The 21,554-nt window shown below is 36.5% G+C and overlaps 1 pseudogene; it reads left to right on the top strand.

Annotated features, from left to right (window-relative positions):
• LOC114410799 overlaps positions 1 to 21,554 on the top strand; it is a 40,187-nt pseudogene that overhangs the window by 4,215 nt on the left and 14,418 nt on the right.

Genomic DNA, 21,554 nt, shown 5'->3' with positions numbered 1-21,554 from the left:
CATGTGTCCAAGTCTTTGATGCCATAGGGTTGAATTATTGACAGCCTCAGTAACTGCTACCATATCCTCATCTGCAATCATGTAAAGAGATCCTCGCTTCTTTCCACGAGCCACAACGAGATTGCCTTTTGTTACCTTCTGATGCAATCCTACCCCACAATAGCATTAGATAGAAGACTCCAAGTAGATAGGCCCAGAGATCCAAGGGAAGGCCCTAGGGTTCTCATGAGCTGTAGGATAGATTTTGAGCCCATGGGCTAAGTATGAGCCTGCTTATCTTTGTAAATATTAGAATAGGTTTTTTCTTCATTTGGGCCCTGTATTTTGGCCATTCTAGTAGTATAGGGTTTTAGTCTTGTATTTTGAGGCATTTTGAGTAGTCTTTGTAGTAGGGACTATTTTGTATTTTCATGTATTTTGTCATGGGGGTGAGCTTAGCTATTATAGGGGGTGTGTAGCTAAGCTCTAGCTTCTCATCTCAAGGAGGTGAGCTTAGCTATTAGAAAGGTGTGTGTAGCTAAGCTCTAGCTTCTTTAGGAATCTTCTCAAGGAGGTGAGCTTAGTTATTAGAGGGGTGTGTGTAGCTAAGTTCTAGCTTCTCAAGGAAGTTTTCTTAAAGAAGCTTCTCAAGGAAGTTTTCTCAAGAAAGCTTCTCAAGGAAGCTACCTAGTCTATAAATAGAAGCATGTGTAACACTTGTTGTAACTTTGATGAATGAAAGTCTTATGAGACACACTTCAAAGTTCCACTTCTTTCCCTCTTTTATTCCTTCAATTTCGTGCTCCCCCCTTCTCTCTTTCTTTTCCTCCATTAATGCATCCTCTTCAAGCTTCTTATCCAAGGCACATTCTTGGTGGTGAAGCTCCTTCTTCCATGGCTTATTCCCTAGTGGATGGTGCCTCCCCTCTCCTCTTCTCCTTTGCCTTCTGCTGCATCTCCATGGTGGAAAATTACCATTGAAGGACCTCATTGAAGCACAAAGATTCAGCCTCCATAGAAGCTCCACAAGCAAGCTTCCATCACCTTCCAAGCTCCATCTCCAAAAGTGGTGTAATGCCCCTCATCATCCAACTGCCCTATAGATATTAAATTTCTCTTTAAGGCAGGAATATGTCTGACATTGTGCAATGTCCATAGGGATCCACTGGAGGTCTTGATGTCAATATCACCTCTTCTGACAATGTCAAGAGATTTTTCATCTGCAAGGTAAACTTTCCCAAACCTTCCAGAAATATAGTTAGACAATAAATCCTTAGAGGGAGTGGTGTGGAACGACACACCTGAGTCCATAATCCATGAATCAGCAGGACTATCCAAGTTGCAAATTCATCATCAAATTCATCAATTTCTGCATTTGGGGATTCATCATCATCGTGCTTCTTGTTTTTGTGAGTCTTGTTCTTCTTTGGTGCCTTGCACTAATTGGTAAAGTGACCTCTCTTGTCACAATTCTAGCAAATAATGTCACTTCAAAATTTTGTCTGACCTTTTCCTCTTGACTTTGATCTACCTCGACCATTCTAACCCTTTTGGGTAGTCCTTCCTTTGCCTTTGGTATTCAATGCTGAATTGGAAACATGACTAGAAGATTCTCCTGAATCTCTCTTGTAAACATCTTCGCTTAAGATCAAGTCACAAATGTCACTAAGCTTTAATGTGTTCTCCCTTGTAGAATTACTAACTGCAGTAACTGTTGCAGCCTAACTATCCGGTAGTGATGACAATAGAATCAATGCCTTCACCTCATCCTCAAATTTAATTTGCACTGACTCCAACTGGGCAAGAATAGTATTAAATTCATTAATATGATCAGTCACAAAGATACCTTCTCCCATCTTGAGGTTGAACAACCGACGCATCAAGTATACTTTGTTGGCTGCTGACGGCTTCTCGTACATATCGGATAATACCTTCATTAAGCCTGCAATAGTCTTCTCATTTCTGATGTCGAACGCAATGTTCTTGGCTAATGTCAATCTGATCACGCCAAGAGCCTGTCGATCTAGCAAGTTCCATTCTTCTTGCTTCATGTCGTCTGGCTTATCCCCTGATAAGGGTTGAATACAACTTCTTCTGATATAGATAATCCTCTATCTGCATCTTCCAAAAGCTGAAATCTTTGCCATCGAACTTCTCGATCTTCACCTTCCCCTCTTCTAATGCCGTTGCTCCCACTGCCTCCTCTAAACTGAGAAGACTCCCACTAATTCCTCTAAACTAAGGAAATCCCGTGGAGTAACCAAAAGCTTTGATACCAGTTTTTGGGGAAATCGAGGGGAGTAAAACACCGTGATTTACACCAATAGACCACAAGCCACCATATAAGGGAAATTGACACCACACTTTAACCCAAAACCTTAAGGCTCAGGTTTATGGGTATTCTCCTCACTTATATGGTGCTTAACTTTTCCACTTTTGTCAGATATGGGGCTTCACCTCACACTTGTAACCCAACAATCTCCCCCTCAAGTGTGAGTCTCTTCCATATGATAGCCTCCCCCTCAAGCAGAAGTCATTATCATCCATGAGTATAGCCATTAGAGCCTACATGCTCTAACTACTTGCGGTACTTGCACCGCTGCTCCATCTGTGGGATACGCTGCTTGGACTCATCGTCAGGAAGACTTTCGATACAAGGGATCCCCAAGGCTAAGATCCATTGTCGCCATCTTAATCATCTGAGCTGATCACCAAGTCGAACCATCGACATTGATACCAGTTGTTAGTATAGAGCAATAAGAAGAAGAGAAAGGAATAAGGAGAAAACAGAGAAGACACAATGTATGTACCTACGTCCACGGCTACACTAAGAGAACTTTTTATTATTTGCACATTTTAAAGCTTACAAGATGTCTCTATATATAACACTAATAAGACTCAAGTTTTACAAACCAAGCGATGTGGGACAAAGGAATTACTTACAGTGCTTTCTTTTTGCTATTTGTTAGTTAACTGATATTCTAACTACTGTAGTTAGTAGGTAGTCTGTTGTCAATTGATAGTCTAGTTAGTTAGTTGACAGTTACGTTAGTTGGTAGTTATCCAACTATATATTCATCCTTGTAATCAGTTTACAGTTGGGTTGAATAATATCAGTTTTCTCAATCTCAAACTTCTTTCTCTTTCTCTCTCAAATTCTCTCAAGTCTTTTATGGTATCACAACTTAGGTCAAAACCTTTTTTCTGTTCATGGCTTCCGCATTGATTCTTCCTTCAGTTTCTCCTCCTTCCTCCCCACTAACACAACCAACTTCGTTGGTAAATGCTTCTTCAAAGTCCTTTGCGCATTCCATTTCTCAGAAGTTGCACGAGAAGAATTATCATCTTTGGATTCAATGTTGAACTTGTTATTCATAGTCATCATGTTGAAGGCTACATCATTAATCCAAAAATTCCATAAAAATATGCTTTGATTGAAGATTGTGATCCTAATAAAGTCACCAACGAGTATTGCGTTTGGTATGAATAAGATCAATTTCTTCTTGCATGGTTGTAGTCCACCATTTCCAATGACATTCTCTCATGTGTCATTTAATGTCGATTGTCGTGGCAACTCTGGGATTGAATTCAATTACATTTTCTTTCTCTCACGAGAGCTAAGGTTCGTAATGAGCTTTGAAATCTCTTCCTTGATAATTGTTCTATTTTGAATTATTTCTACATGTTCAGACGCTTGTTAATGAGCTTACTTCGATTGGTGAAATTGTTTCCAATTCTGAACAACTTGACCTAATTCTCGATGGTCTTCTTGATGAACAAGTCATCGATTTCTATGATTACTAGTTGGTTTGGTCCATTCACTGTTGATGAAGTTGGAACACTACTGCTTATGTGTGAAGTGCGTATTGAGATATCTCAAAAAAGAGCTTTAGGTTCTATTAACCTTACTCAAGGTTTAGGTTCTGTTAATCTCAACTCTGGAAATTCATCCCTTAATAATTCTATTAATCCTAATTCTACACAGTCTAAGAACTTTGGCTGAAAGAATCGTGGTGGTGGTGGTAGAGGTAGGTTTTCTTATGTTCAGTGTCAGATTTGTTATAAATTTGGACATGCTGCTGCTTATTGTTATCACATATTAGAGGAAGATTATGTTCCTAATCTTCCTCCACTAGCCTCACTTGCCTCCTACTCAATCTACTTCAGCTCAAAGTGGTAGACTTCTCAGCAAGTTTTATTTGCTCAAACCCATTCAGTATGTGCTTTCCTCTCTTCAGCAGTCACTCATCAATATCTGCTCAACCTCAGTATGTTGTTCTTCAGCCACAACAGACCAGTCAACAATCTTCTAAACAACTATCTAGTCCTCAAATTTATCTGGCTAGTTCATCATCTGCTCCCACTCAGACTCAGACTTGGTATCTAGATTCTGGCGCTTCCCATCATGTGACTAATATGTCACAAAACACACAACAAGTGACACCTTTTGAGGGACCTAACCAAATCACCATTGGTAATGGCTAGGGTCTCAACATTAATTCATCAGGTGTTTCCACCTTTTTATCTCTTCTTAATCCTGATTTTTCCCTTACTCTTAGTAATTTATTATTTGTTCCTTCTACTACTAAGAATCTCATTAGTGTCAGTTAATTTTGCAAGGATAACAATGTGCCTTTTGAGTTTCACTTATCATTTTGTCTTGTTAAATCACAAGTTTCTAAACTTGTTCTGCCTAAAGGATGTGTGGGAAGTGATCTCTATTAGTTCCCTCAACTTCTTGCTTCTATGCTCAAGTGCAATCTTCCTTCAAATGTTTGTCAAAGGTTTTGTACAAAGTCTTGTTGTAAATACAGTCACTAGTGACTCTGATTTTCAATTTGTTCCATCAAATAAAGCTGTTGTAGATAAGAATGTTGTAAATACAGCTACTAGTAGTGCTACTTCTTTTGCAACATGGCACTGTAGGCTGGGTCACCCTAGTGTTATTGCTATGAAAATTGTATTTCGACTTTTTAATATTCCAAATATTAATAAAGAACCAACAGATTTTTGTAATCACTATTGTATTGGAAAGTCACATAGACTTGCTTCTTATCTTTCTCATACTATCTATGCAAAACCTTTTGATCTTGTCTTTACTGATCTTTGTGGACTTGCCACATCCCCATCTTCTTCTAGTTTTCGGTATTATGTTACTTCTGTTGATGCTAATACCGGGTTCACTTAGATGTACTTAAGAATAAATCTGTCACTTTAGAAATCTTTAAACTGTTTAAAACTATGGTTTCAAATAAGTTTAATATGTCTATCAAGGCTATTCAGTTTGATTGGGGAGGGGAGTTCAGACCTTTCACAAAATTCTTGATAGAGCATGGTATTCAGCACAAACTAATATGTCATCATACTCATCACCAAAATGGAGTAGTAGAAAGCAAGCGCAGACATGTTGTGGAGTTGGGTCTCACTTTTCTATCTCAAGCCAAGTTACCTTTTCATTATTGGGACCATGCCTTTGTCTCAAGCATTTACCTCATCAACAGATTGCCCTCATATGCTATAAATAATGAAGTTCCTTATCAGAAACTATTCAACAAACAACCTGATTACTCTTTTATGAAAGTGTTTGGTTGTTCTTGTTTTCCTTGGCTAAGGCCATACAACTAGCACAAGCTTCAAATTAGATCTCAAGAGTGTGTATTCTTGGGGTATTGTCCTTCACATAAAAGATACAAGTGTGTAGTTGCTTATGGCAGATTATAGATTTCAAAAGATGTCATTTTCAATGAACATAGCTGCCCTTATCCTACCCTATTTCCTGAGCCATCTTTAATAACTTCTTAAGTTCTTGATACTACATCTACCCTTACTGTGTTATCTTCCTTTTAGCTTGCATTATCATCTAGTAACACAAATAACACCTTATCCTCACTTTCTTCATCTCATCTATCTTCTCACAGTGAACAGATTCATAGCACTTCTCATTCACAACCCTTGAATGATAGGGATATTGCCTTACCTCAAGACCAAAGTCCCATCTTATCACAAGACCTGACCAATACTACTATACCACAAGACCAAAATCCCACCTTTTCTCCTACTGATGCTCTCCCAACAAGCCTCTTAATACTCATCCTATCTGTACTTGTGCAAAGTCTGGTATTGTTAAACCCAAAATCAATCCTACTCTTTTTACTAGCTCATCTTGAACCAAAATCAACCAAAGATGCCTTAGCTGATCCTTCATGGTATTTTGCTATGCAATTTGAATATGATGCTCTAATAAGGAATGTTGTTTGGACATTAATTGATCTTCCCGCTAATAGAACAAAAATTGGGTGTAAGTGGGTGTTTAAAGTAAAGGAAGATTCGAATGGCTCAGCTAACAAGAGTATAAAGCTAGGCTTGTTGCTAAGGGTTTTCACATTTTGATTACAAGGAGACCTTTTCTCCTATAATCAAACCTGTTACTGTTAGGTTGATTCTCTCTCTTGTTGTTTCTCACAATTGGCCTCTTCAACAACATGATGTCAACAATGCTTTCCTAAATGGCATTCTTGAGGAAGAGGTTTACATGACTCAACCTCCTAGATTCATTTCTTCCAATAAGACTCAGGTTTGTAGACTGCATAAAGCTATTTATGGCCTAAAACAGGCTCCTGGAGCCTGGTTTGACAAACTAAAAGGTACTCTTCTCAGCTTCAATTTTTCTTCAAGAAAATGTGATCCTTCTTTGTTTTTTCTGAGAATCAGTTTGTTGTCTACATCTTAGTTTATGTAGATGACATTATTATCATGGGCAACAACACCACTTTGATTCATTCTCTTGTTTCAAAACTGAATTTTGTTTTTTCCCTCAAAGATCTTGGTGATTTGGACTATCTTCTGGGTATTGAAGTTCAAAGACAGAATGATGGTTCTCTCATTTTAACTCAATCAAAGTACATCAGAGATCTCTTGGCCGAAACTAAAATGGATGAATCAAATCCTATCTCTTCTCCTATGGTTGGGAGCTATAAATTGACCAAATTTGGTTTTGAATATTTTTCTGATCATACCCTGTATAGGTCCATTGTTGGTGCTTTGTTGTATGCTAGAATTACAAGACCATAGATTAGTTTCTCTATTAACAAGGTTTGTCAGTTCATGTCTAAACCCTCCAAGCAACACTGGTTGGGGTATCTTATGGGTACTATTTCTTGGGGTTTGCACTTTTAGTCTGCTCCTCTTAGGTATCCTTTTGCTCTTCATGCCTATTGTGATGCAGATTGAACCTCTGATCCTGATGATAGGAGGTCTACTTTTGGGGCTGGCTATTTTTCTTGGACCTAATCTCATCTCTTGGCGGTTTTCTTAAATTCTTAAGAATGTGAGTTTAGGCCTAACTCAACCCCAAAAGCTAGCTCATGAGGTGAGTATTGCCTCTCACTTATATATTCTATCTTGGCTTTATTTTTAGCCGATGTGAGACTTGGATTTTTCCTAATACACCCCTTTACGCCCAACACTTCTTGGGCTTGGTGCGTGGATAACAATGATGGGTGACCCTTTGGATTAATCTTGAATATGCTCTGAATCCATCTTAGATTCTTAAGAATGTGAGTTTAGGCCTAACTCAACCCCAAAAGTTAGCTCATGAGGTGAGGGTTGTCCCTCACTTATATTCTATCCTGGCTTTATTATTTTTTATTTTTAGCCGATGTGAGACTTGGAACTTTTCCAATAGGTCTAAGAAGCAATCAGTTGTTGCAAGATCTAGTTCTGAGGCAGAATATAGAATCATGACACTTATTCTAGCAGAGGTTACTTGGATTCAGTCTCTTCTTTCTAAATTCCAAGTAGCTCACACTACTCCTATTATTCTGTGTGACAACACCAGCACTGTTTCATTAGCTCATAATGTAACAGTCGTGTTTTTTTTAAGTTCTCCTATAATAAATAAAATTAATAAATAAATAAGTAAAAGTAATTAGGTCATAAATTCCCACTATATAAACCAAATTTTAACCTAGAGTAGCTTTTACAAAACACTTTTGTTCCTTTCTTTTTCTTCTGACGCACAAGAACCCTAACAGAGCAATTGGATGAGGAGCTCTAGAGAGCACCAAAAATGGCACAATTGCTAACGGAGAACGTTTGAGTGACTACATCGAGGTAAGGGATGAGTTACTCACGCTTAGGGATTAGAATAAACATGTATAGGGATCCCTAGAGGATCAATTCTGGGTTATTTTGGGTTGTTCCTTTTTAACTTAAACTCAATTTTTCCTAAATTTTTGTTTGTCATTGTGATTTAAATTCACTTGTGCAAAGATTAATTTATTTACATATGCTGCAAGTTTTAGTTTCACATGAATTTTTTGCCTATTGCAAAGTTTGATTTAAATTTGAATTATACAATAATAGCAATCATATGTATATAACTGGAAGTGGGGCTCCAATTTGAGTGGTGTGAAGTGCATTAATTCTAAAAATAAACCTAGGGTCCGTTGATGTTATCTTTTATGATTTTCATGAGAAAAAAAAAATTCTATTGATGTTAATAGTTTTCTTGGAGTGAATTTGTAAAAATGTTGATACTTAGATGCTTCCCTTGAAGGTGTAATATATATATGTTTAATTCGTTAATGATCCTGCATATTTAATTGGTAAATGGATGGTAGCTGAAAAAAAAATATTCTTTCCAAGGTGCAATAATATATGTTTAATATGATGATCATTGAAAATATTATAATTGTAAGTGCAGCACCGGCAATACTCATATCCGTGGTTCTTGCTTTTATTAGTATCTATATTCATACTAGATTCTGGAAGTTGATTCCCCGTATGTACATGCTTGTGAATTACAAAGAAAAAAATATCAAACCAATTTAATTGGCTCACTGTATACGTGTTTATGGTTTATGTTCTTGCTTTTCAGTTTTATATAAATAAAATAAGGTTATAGAAATTATTTATTTTTCAGAAATAAATTAAATATTGTTGTGAAATTATTATTTTATTTCTTTTCTGTTATATACGTTAATAATTAAAAATAGTTATTGTTACATATATTTCAAATTTAAATAATTAAATAGTAGTTACGTTTTAATAATTGCAAATGTTATATATATATATATATATATATTAATAATCAAATATTTGTACAATAGTTACATATATTTCAGTTATGTTAGTTACATTCTCCACTTCAAGTATTGTTGAAATATTTCTTCGTTGGTTTCCGCTTTAAATACTGTCGTAAATTATATATGTAAATTATACGTTATGTTTTATATGTGTTAATTTTACGTTATATTTAATATGTTAATCATTAAAGATATTATATTGGTAAGTGCAGCCATAGTAATATTGATACGTATGCTTTTTGCTTTTTCAGTTATATATATATATATATATATATATATATATATATATATATATATATATATATATATATATATATATATATAATAAATTAAATATTTCTGTAAACTTATTGCATAATAATAATTATTTTTATTTTATTGAATTAATATATTTTGAGCATTAAGAAATATTGGAAGTATAAAAAAAAATGGTTTGGTACTTTATTTATTTTTGTCTTAGTATATTCCAAGTATGCATTTTCACTGTGATGTATAAAAATAATAATAATAATAAGAAGAATAAATAAAATAAGGTTGTTATAGAAATTATTGTTTCATAGTGATTATTTTTGTTACTTTATAAATTAATTGTTGTAAAAGTTTTTATTTTATTTTATTTTGTTGAATTAATATATTTCAATTTAGTTTATATTTTTGTTGTGTCAAGTAAATATAACTATTGAATGATATGTGTAGGATACATGAGATGCCATAAATTATTTTATTATTAAATTATGATTGAGATTGTGTGTAAGTGATACTCATCTGGTACGCAATGGATTGTAAATTACATGATTGTTGAGATGTTGTTTGTATCGAGTTGTGAGCTATGAATTATGTAATCAATAACCGTAAGATCCTTTAAGGGCGACGAGTTAATGCGCGATGAGTTGTGATGGGATCCACTGTGGGAACCCGACGAGTTAATCACTTGAAGCACGATGAGTTAAAATTATTTATAAAAAAATTGACTTTCGAAAACAATTGAGTAGTTGTGTGTATTGCATAATTCATAGGTAGAGTTTGTGTGTTCAAATGTGTTTTTTTGGGTTGGACTTGAATCAGGAGGGAGAGGCCCTATGATGCAATCCTCCCTAGGAAGGGACCAATCACTAGAGCCATGAGCAAGAGGCTCCAGGAGGATTGGGCTAGAGCTGTTGAAGAAGGCCCTAGGGTTCTCATGAACCTTAGGGTAGATTTCTGAGCCCATGACCTAAGGTTGGGTCCAATTATCTTTGTACATGTTAGATTAAGATGTCATTATATTTGGTCCTTGTATTTAGGGCTCCATAATGTAGGTAGGGTGCCCTAAAAATATAAGATTTTTCAGCCCTTGTATTTTAGGGCACCTAGACTAGTTTTTGTATTAGGGGTAATTTTGTAATTTCACATGCACTAAGTGAATATTTGATGTGTATGTTGGGAAATAAATTTAATTGAATTGGTAGAAGCCCAATCCAATTAAATTTTAGAGGGGGAGGTAAGCATTTGCTTACTACACCCCATTGCCACATCATATAGTCACACTTTGTGCATGTCCTTCATGCTTTACATGCCTCATGACACCTAAGCACACTTAGTGGAGAATCTTGGAATTGATCTTGGATTAGTGGGCTGAACCATAACTGAAATTCACTAATCATAATTAGTGAAATTTTGGCTCCAACATTTTCCTCCATAAATTCAATTTCAAATTCAAGTGAAATTTGAATTGAAATTCAAATTTCCCTCCAATTTTGTGTGACACTTAGGCTATAAATAGAGGTCATGTGTGTGCATTTTTTCAAATTTGATCATTTGAAAATTAAACTTCCGATTTTAGAGCTCTTTTAGAGCACAAAATTCCGTGCTCTTCTCTTCCTCTCCCTTCATTCATCTCTTTCTTCCTCCAAGCTCTTATACATGGCCTCCTATGGTGGTGAGCTTCTTCTAGACTCATCTTCTCCTTGAAGTGGCGTCTCCTCTCTCTCTTCCTTCTCCATTCCACTGCCATTCATCTTGCAAGTAGCAAAGGAATCCATTGATGAAGAAGATCCTAGGCCTACAAGCTCTAATGGAGCTTACATCATGTGGTATCAAGAGCATCTTCATCTAGGTGATGTTCTTTTGCTTCCTCTATCTTTTTGTTTAGTGAATTCTCTTTAATTCCTTTTTCTTCATCTTATTCTCCATGTATATCCTCCATTGTCTTGTGGCTTGGTGCTGTTTAGAGTAGATTAAAAAAATAAACCAATTAAATCTTAGATCTACACTTGTTCTTGCATTTCTATGGTTCAAATTTTGTAGATCTACTCTTGAATCATGTTTTTGTGTTGATTTTAGGTTCTATCATTTTTCATTCATAATATTCTTGTGCTGAAACTTAGATCTAAATTTTCTTCCCAAATATTGATTAGAAAAGAAAACACAAAAATCTAAGTGTAAATTACTTAATCCATGTTGTCTTAGAGTCATGTTTAGTCATAGTAATTGTCACATGATGTTCTAAGTTTGTGTTGAATTTTGATTTTGTTGATTGAATTCTAGATACATTTGTTCATGTATTCTTGTCATTCTTAGCCTATCTTTTGAATTTTGAGTCTAATTCATGCATGTTATTTAATTCATAACATGTTCTAAATCAATTCCTATAAGTAGTCTTGTTGTTGAACTCTTTTTTTGTTTTCTAAGTTTCCTACATGATGCCTATGATGAAGTTGAGTTGAGGTGCTGAGTTGTGGCTGGATTTGTGAATCAAAATAAGTCTTAAGCTCTCTTGAATTGTGTTATTCAAGATAATTCAGCATAAGCAAACACAAATTGTAACTATCCAAGCCTTAAGCAGCATAAACGCTACTCTTGATTTCTAGGTTGAAATCGCTGGTGCTGGCAGCTTGAACATACGAACTTGTATAAATTACTGGGAATTGGTCACTACGTGTTTTGAGCTAAAATTTTTACTGAATTTTCTAGACATCTGGACCAAAATTATGAAAAAAGGACCAAGCGTTTGGAATAAAGGAAAAAATAATAAAAATCACACAAGTTGGCAGAAAAATCAGTGTCCGGGAAAAAAAAGTGAAAGGGAAGTGTGCTTGTTGTTTTGGCTCAAAATTTGTCCTATAATTGGTGCCTATTTTATACCAATCCTAGTTCTGAAATTTCAATTGAAAATTATTGTGAAAACAAGTGCCAAAACTAGAGGTTTCTTGAGTCTTTTTTTTTAGATTGCTTTTGTGTGCTTTTCATTGCTTTAATTGTTGAATAATCCTTGAAAATTTGTCTTGTTAAAACTATATTGGTTTAGCTTTCATTTCATTTTTTTTTGTCTTTGGTTATTGCTTGTCTCTTTGTTTCCTTACTTGTGAGTTGCCATATAGGGAATTGGAAAGGAGGATTGGTGCCATACCTTGAAGAATTTGAGTCAAGAAGCAAGGGGCCAACCACCTTAAGAGCTATTGGACTAAGAAGCACTCCAAATTGAGTGAAACACCAAAGAGAGAATAGCCACCACAATTGAGGACTTTTTTTTAAATTTTGTAATTGGCAATTTTCTTTGCTTTCAAATTTTGTAACAAAAAGGCCTTTCATTGGAAGTAAGTTGGGAGCCTCCAATAGGTCACCCTACTTCCATTTGTGTGTAATAATTTTAAGCAATTTTCCCTTAGGATAGTGAGTGTTTTGTTGGGAATCTTAAATGAGGTCATCCAAACTCTTAGGATCCGCCTAGTTTTCATTTCTTGCACTTTAATTTCTTGCTTACTTTCATAGCTTATTTCCTTTACCCTCCATTGTCAAACCGCCTAGATAGGTTGCCTTTTACAAATTAGTTTTTACCTTATCTTTCACACCTCTTTTAGTGTTTATTTTGGCTAGTTTCAACCATAGTTTCTTTTACCTTTTGTTTTCAAACCCCCAACAAGAAAGAACCATAACTTAGGAACCAACATGAGTCTTCATTCTTCATCTAGTGTTAATGGTGAGGGTTCTACTCCTAAGGACCCCTTGTATAAGATATTAGATGAGTTGAGATCCCTTAAGTTGTGGAAAGAAAAACAAGAGAGAAAAGAAAAAGGTAAAAAAGAGTGGAAGAAATAAGTCAAGATGAAAGAGAGAAAATAAGAGAGGAAGAACTTAGCAACTATTATAGAGGGCGCCATAGTTCACATACTAAACATCACTCCCAAAGAAGAGAAAAGGATAGAAGGCCTCAAGAGGTTAACATTAGCCTCCCATATTTCTATGGAAAAGATAATGTTGAGGCCTACTTAGATTGGGAAATGAAGGTTGAACAACTCTTTGCTTGCCATCATATTAGTGAAGAGAGAAAAGTTGCATTGGCTACCCTTAGCTTTCAAGGGTATGCCCTCTATTGGTGGACTTCCCTTGTTAGGGAATGGAGGATTCTTGGGTATAAGAGTGGAGCAACAACTTAAAAGAAAACCTTCTTCAAAATCTTATGGCTCTCTCTCTTATCCAAGGAAGGACCAAGCCCATGGAATTTTGGGGGCTGCACCTTCAAAATCCAAGGAAGATAAGGGTAAAACCATAGAGAAATACACCCCTAAGACTAGTTCCCAAGAAAAGACTGGCAATATTAAATGCTTCAAATGTCTTGGGAGAGGTCACATTGCCTCTCAATGCCCCACAAAGAAAACCATGATCATGAGGGGTCAAGACATTTATAGTAGTCAAGAGGAGACTACTTCTTGCCCTTCCTCTAGTGGAAGTGAAGATGATGTAAGGGGTGAAGAGTCTAGTGAGGAAGTTTACTCGCATGAAGAAGGTGACCTCTTAATGGTTAGAAGGTTCCTTGGAGGTCAATCTTGTGATCTATCTCAATCCCAAAGAGAGAACATCTTTCATACAAGATGCAAAATTTTAGATAAAAATTGTTCTCTCATTGTGGATAGTGGATCTTGTTGCAATTGTTGTAGCACAAGATTAGTTTCCAAGTTGAACCTCACTATCATTCCCCACCCAAAACCTTATAAACTTCAATGGCTCAATGGGCAAGGGGAAATGATAGTTAACCAACAAGTGAAGGTACCTTTCTCCATTGGGACATATAAGGATGAAGTTAATTATGATATAGTTCCCATGGAGGCAGGACATATTCTTTTAGGAAGGTCATGGCAATTTGATAGGAAGATCATTTACAATGGCCTAACTAATGAGATTACCCTCACCCATCTTGGCACTAAATTTGTGTTGCATCCTCAAACACCTTCACAGGTGGCCAAAGATCAACTAACTATGAAAGATAAAAGGGATGAGGAAGAAAAACTAGAAAAATAAAAGAAAAAGAAGGATAGTAAGGCTTTGTCTTCAAAGGCCAAGGGGAAGGAAAAAGAGGGAAATGATTCCTTCAAGAAGATTGTTACGAAGGAAAATCATTTTGCAACAAAAGGTGATATTAAAAGAGCACTCCTTCTCAAACAATCTTTCTACCTTCTCCTATCAAGGGAAACATCCCTTTGCACTGCCACAATTCCTACATTTGAGAACTTACCCCCAAAAGGTCCAAGAACTCTTACATGAATTTGGTGATATATTTCCCAAAGAGATACCCCTTGGGCTACCTCTTTTAAGGGGAATAGAACATCAAATAGATTTAGTCCCAGGAGCAAGCCTTCCTAATAGGCCAGCCTATAGGACAAACCCTCAGGAGACTAAGGAGATAGAGTCTCAGGTTAAAGAATTTTTGGAGAAGGGTTGGGTCCAAGAGAGCCTAAGCCCATGTGCTATGCCAGTGTTGTTGGTGCCCAAAAAGGATGGTACGTGGAGAATGTGTACAGATTGCAGGGCCATCAACAACATCACTATAAAGTATAGGCACCCCATTCCTAGACTTGATGATTTGCTTGATGAGTTGCATGGTGCCAATATCTTTTCAAAAATTGATCTTAAAAGTGGTTATCACCAAATCAGGATGAAAAAGGGTGAAGAGTGGAAAACTGCTTTCAAGACCAAGTTTGGTTTGTATGAATGGCTAGTGATTCCTTTTGGGCTCACTAATGCACCAAGCACCTTTATGAGCCTTATGCATCATGTCTTAAGGGATTTCATAGGTAGATTTGTAGCTGTTTATTTTGATGATATTTTAGTGTACAGTAGGAGCCTAGATGATCACTTAGGACATCTCAGGCAAGTTCTTTCAGTCCTTAGGAAAAACACCCTCTATGAAAATATAGAGAAGTGTACCTTTTGTGTAGATAATATAGTTTTCTTAGGGTTTGTAGTTGGTAGAAATGGGGTCCAAGTGGACCCTGAGAAAATCAAGGCCATCCAAGAATGGCCCACCCCAAAAAGTGTGGGAGATATTAGGAGCTTCCATGGGTTAGCAAGCATCTATAGAATGTTCGTTCCTAATTTCTCTACAATTGCATCACCTCTCAATGAGCTGGTGAAGAAGAATGTGGCATTTACCTGGGGTAAAAAACAAGAGCAAGCCTTTACTTTGCTCAAAGAAAAGCTTACTAAGGCACATGTTCTAGCTCTTCCTGACTTTTCTAAAACTTTTGAGCTAGAATGTGATGCCTCTGGAGTGGGAGTTGGAGCCGTATTGTTACAAGGTGGGCACCCTATTGCTTATTTTAGTGAAAAACTTCATAGTGCCACCCTCAACTACCCCACCTATGATAAAGAGCTTTATGCCTTAATAAGAGCCCTCCAAACTTGGGAACATTACCTTGTTTCCAAGGAATTTGTCATTCATAGTGATCATCAATCACTTAAGTACATTAGAGGGGAAAGCAAGTTAAACAAAAGGCATGCAAAATGGGTAGAGTACCTAAATTAATTTCCATATGTTATCAAATACAAAAAGAGAAAAACAAATGTGGTAGTTGATGCCCTCTCTAGGAGACACACATTGTTTTGCTCCCTAGGAGCTCAAATTTTAGGATTTGATAATATTAGGGACTTGTATGCTTTAGATGAACATTTCTCTCCCATTTATGAGAGTTGTGGGAAAAAGGCCCAAGATGGATTCTATTTGGCTGAGGGGTATTTTTTCAAAGAGGGAAAGCTTTGCATACCCCAAGGATCCATTAGGAAATTACTTGTGAAAGAGAGCCATGAGGGTGGGCTCATGGGCCACTTTGGGATAGACAAGACTCTTGTCTTACTCAAAGAAAAGTTTTATTGGCCCCATATGAAGAAAGATGTCCATAAGCATTGCACTAGGTGTGTGGCTTGTTTACAAGCCAAGTCTAGGGTGATGCCTCATGGGCTATACACACCCTTACCCATCCCATCTACACCTTGGGTAGACATTAGTATGGACTTTGTCCTTGGGCTTCCAAGAACCCAAAGAGGTGTAGACTTTATCTTTGTGGTGGTGGATAAGTTTAGCAAGATGGCACACATTATACCCTGCCACAAGGTGGATGATGCTTCCCACATCTCAAAACTCTTTTTCAGGGAAGTTGTGAGACACCATGGTTTGCCTAGGACCATTGTGTTAGATAGAGATGCTAAGTTCCTTAGCCACTTCTGGAAAACCTTATGGGCTAAGCTAGGAACTAAACTTCTTTTCTCTACCACTTGTCATCCATAAACTGATGGGCAAACAGAGGTAGTTAATAGGTCTTTATCCACCCTTTTAAGGGCTCTTCTGAGAGGCAACCATAAGTCTTGGGATGAGTATCTTCCTCATGTAGAATTTGCCTACAACAGGGGGGTTCATAGAACCATTATGCAATCCCCTTTTGAGGTTGTCTATGGGTTCAATCCCCTAACACCGTTAGACCTCATTCCCCTTCCACTGGACACTTCTTTTATACATAAAGAAGGGGAATCTAGGTCAGAGTTTGTAAAGAAGTTGCATGAGAAAGTTAAGAACCAAATAGAGAACCAAACAAATATGTATTCAACTAAAGGCAATAGAGGAAGAAAAGAACTAATTCTTAATAAGGGTGACTGGGTTTGGTTCCATCTTAGGAAGGATAGATTCCCTACTAAAAGGAAATCCAAGCTTAGCCCTAGGGATAGACCTTTCCAGGTTTTGGAGAGGATCAATAACAATGCCTATAGGTTGGACCTCCCAGAAGAGTATGGAGTCAACACCACTTTTAACATTTTTGATTTAATTCCTTTTGCAGGTGGAGCTGATATTGAGGATGAGAAACTAACAGATTTGAGGTCAAATCCTCTTCAAGGGGGAGGGGCTGATGCAATCCTCCCTAGGAAGGAACCAGTCACTAGAGCCATGAGTAAGAGGCTCTAGGAGGATTGGGCTAGAGCTGCTGAAGAAGGCCCTAGGGTTTTCATGAACCTGAGGGTAGATTTCTGAGCCAATGGACCAAGGTTGGGTCCAATTATCTTTGTACATATTAGATTAGGATGTCACTATATTTGGTCCTTGTATTTAAGGCTCCATAATGTAGGTAGGGTACCCTAGAAATATAGGATTTTTCAGTCCTTGTATTTTAGGGCACCTAGACTAGTTTTTGTATTAGAGGTAGTTTTGTAATTTCACATGCACTAAGTGAATATTTGATGTGTGTGTTGGGAAATAAATTTAATTGAATTGGTAGAAGCCCAATCCAATTAAATTTTAGAGGGGGAGGTGAGCATTTGCTTACTACACCCCATTGCCACATCATATAGTCACATTATGTGCATGTCTTTCATGCTTTACATGTCTAATGACACCTAAGCACACTTAGTGGAGAATCTTGGAATTGATCATGGATTAGTAGGCTGAACCATAACTGAAACTCACTAATCATAATTAGTAAAATTTTGGCTCCAACATTTGGCTCCACAAATTCAATTTCAAATTCAAGTGAAATTTGAATTGAAATTCAAATTTCCCTCCAATTTTGTGTGACACTTAGGCTATAAATAGAGGTCATGTGTGTGCATTTTTTCAACTTTGATCATTTGAAAATTAAACTTCAGATTTCAGAGCTCTTTTAGAGCACAAAATTTCATGCTCTTCTCTTCCTCTCCCTTCATTCATCTCCTTCTTCCTCCAAGTTCTTATCCATGACCTCCTATGGTGGTGAGCTTCTTCTAGACTCATCTTCTCCCCTCTCTCTCTTCCTTCTCCATTCCACTTCCATTCATCTTCCAAGAAGCAAAGGAATCCATTGATGAAGAAGATCCTAGGCCTACAAGCTCCAATGGAGCTTACATCACCCTGACGAACTCTTCGGAGTGTAGGCCTTGGGGGTCATCCGGTTTGAGTGCTTCTTTAAGCCTGTGTCGATCCCACATGGTTAGAGCATTCTCGCAAAACAGCGTGACCGTGACTGGTCTCCCTATGATTTCACTTAGTGAGAGTGACCTGACTTACCCATTGTGAGGCATGTCCTGTCATGTACTCCTAAGCGTTTGACGAGGCTTTTCACTAAAAAATGGTACCACATTGCATGTAGGCTTAAGTCTAGTGTATTTGTTGCATAACGCTTGTGTTTGACTTTCATTGAGTTAACAATTGTGGTTTGATGTTATTGTCTGGAGTGTATGAACTCCAATGGGTGTGAATAATGTGTGTGATTTTGGGCAGTGATGTTATTTATATAAATACAGCTTTAAGTATTATATGTTTCACATACTCTAATATTTTATTATATACGAATGTGATAACTCACTCTCGGTGTGTGTTTGTGTTTGGGTTGATTGCCATTTTGTTTCAGGTGAGCCATCATATGATGAGTCCATGATAGAGACTGAGAGACTTAGTCTATGATAGAGACATGCTCTGATAAGTGTGACATTGGGGCATAGGATTTTACTTCGCATGTTATAATTTCTATAAACGATATAATCCTATTATGTTTCTGTTTTAGTTTGTTTTATTTATTCAACATGGACGACCTTGTTTTGAGCCGTGATAACTTTGTTTTTATTCGAACAATTTCTACTATGTTTTCATTAAGTGAATGTGAGCCCTTTATCTTTTGAAATTAATTTAAAGTCAATGTGTTAAAAAAAATTCCGCATGATTTTATTTCCTTTTATTCATTATTTGTGAGGGTAGAGGGTGTCACACATAATCTTATTCTTCACTCAAGAACCAAGCATACAAAGCTGGATCTGCTCTTTGTCAGAGAGAAAGTTCCAACCATACAACTTAATGTTGTTCATGTTACTGCCATGGATCAACTGGTGGATATTCAGACCAAGGCTCTCTCTCCTTCATTTCTCTCATTCTGGACCAAGTGGTTGAAAGGCATTCTTCCAAGCCCTCATGAGCTTCTGGAGGAGTATAAGGGAATATTCATTACTCGCAGTGCTTTGTTTTTGCTATCTGTTAGTTAACTGATATTCTAACTACTTTAGTTAGTAGTTAGTCTGTTATCAGTTGATAGTGTAGTTAGTTAGTGCCTAACAGCTTTGTATCAGCTGTCAACTAACTTAGGTTAGTTTACAGTTAGGTTTGATGGTAGTTATCCAACTATATATTCATCCTTGCAATCAGTTTACACTTGGGTTGAATAATATCAATTTTGTCAATCTCAAACTTCTCTCTCTGTCTCTGTCTCAAATTCTCTCAACTCTTTTAATGTGGAACAAGTAGCTATTTGTTTATTTTTCATTGCAGGTTACTTTAGTTCCTAAAAAACATTTCAAGAACATGGTCATGGTTTAAGAATTAATTTTGATTGTGTCATTCAACTGTGAATGCTTGAAACTTTTCACATCTTGTAAACTTATTATGCTCTCTGTAGGAAACAAGCAAGCCTAAGGTGGCTATATTTTTGGGCAGATTGCATGTACTCAAACACGACGTGTTGCAGCTATGAGTGTTGCTGCTCGAGTTTCTGAAGAAATGGGTGTTAAATTAGGACATGAGGTAGGCTTCCTCCGTTATTAAATATTTTAACACAGATTCTTTGTTGGTTATTATTATAAAGTTTATTTTCTTTTAAGATTTCCTATTTATTAGAAAATGGATATGTTTATGTACATAAGTGGTAAATTTTAACTTCTCTTTAATATGCAATTAGATCACGTACATATCTCTTTCACGTGTCTTGGTCTTTCAAATGTGTAATTCAAACTTTTTAATTGTAGGTTGGTTACTCCATCCATTTTGAAGATTGTACATAAGAGAAGACTATTTTAAAATACATGATGGATGGAATGTTACTGAGGGAATTTTTTGGTGAGCCAGATTTGGCAAGTTGTAGGTGAGCTTATATTCGATTCATATTTGGGGTTTAGTTGGATATGTTATGATTGTTCTTGTATTATGTTTGCAAATGTTGCAGTGTTGTGATGGTGGATGAGGCTCATGAAAGAACACTCTCAACTGATATTCTGTTTGGATTAGTAAAGATGGGTAGCAAATTCTTGTGATGAGCTAAATTTGCATGTCTTATTTATAATTCTAGCAGATTGAGAGTTGAGACAATTTAATTCTATTCCTTGAACAATCAGCATTTTGATTGTGATATTCAAGACACTTTAGGCATATATTTGATTAAGTCTAGTGTAAATGTTTTTCTATACATGTAAGAAATCTGACATGGTGTTGATTGCATGGATTCTTTTGTTCTATATTGTTGTGCAATTATTTTATTTGGTTACTGACCAATCTGTAACTCATTAATGCATGGTCCTTGCTCATATTTGAATGTATTTCATGAACATGTTCAGGTTAAATGAATAAATAATCTTATTTGTAGTTGTTCATTATAATATCCTCCTGTGTACTTACCCACTTTGTTTTTGGAGTAAATAATCATTTTGGTTCCTAGAAGTGCATAGTGTTGTCACATCGAACTAGAGGCTTGGGGACTAAAATTTCTGAGTTAATAATATGCCCTATATATGCCAACCTTCCAACTGAACTACAAGCTAAAATATTTGAACCCACTCCCGGAGGAGCACGAAAGGTTATAAACCAAGAACAGGAATGGAGTCTTTGCTGGTGACTCCTATCTCAAAAGATTCAGCAAATCAAAGAGCTGGTCGTTCTGGAAGAACGGGTCCTGGAAAGTGCTTCCGACTGTATACTGCATACAATTATCACAATGATTTGGATGATAACACTGTACCAGAAATACAGCGGACTAACCTTGCAAATGTAGTTTTGACTTTAAAAAGTCTTGGTATTCATGACTTATTGAACTTTGATTTTATGGATCCTCCACTTGCTGAGGCCTTATTGAAAGCTTTGGAGCTTCTATTTGCATAAGTGCGTTAAATAAGCTTGGTGAGTAACTAAGGTGGGTAGACGGATGGCAGAGTTCCCACTTGATCCAATGTTGTCAAAAATGATTGTGGCTTCAGAAAATTACAAGTGTTCAGATGATATTATTTCTATTGCTGCTATGATTTCTGTTGGAAACTCAATATTTTACTGTCCAAAAGATAAACAAGTACATGCAGACAATGCAAGGTTGAATTTTCACACTGGAAATGTTGGAGACCATATGGCATGTCTAAAGGTTCTATTTCTTCTGACTTTTTTTCTGTATTTTGTTGGTTATCATCTTATCTATATCCATATTTCTTTTGTGTGAAATGTTAGACTCTATTGTTGATCTAATT

The sequence above is a fragment of the Glycine soja genome, chromosome 4, assembly GCF_004193775.1.
Source record: "Glycine soja cultivar W05 chromosome 4, ASM419377v2, whole genome shotgun sequence".
Lineage (NCBI taxonomy): Eukaryota > Viridiplantae > Streptophyta > Magnoliopsida > Fabales > Fabaceae > Glycine > Glycine soja.
Note: the sequence above shows the minus strand (reverse complement) of the source record. Positions and strands in the feature narration are given on the sequence as shown.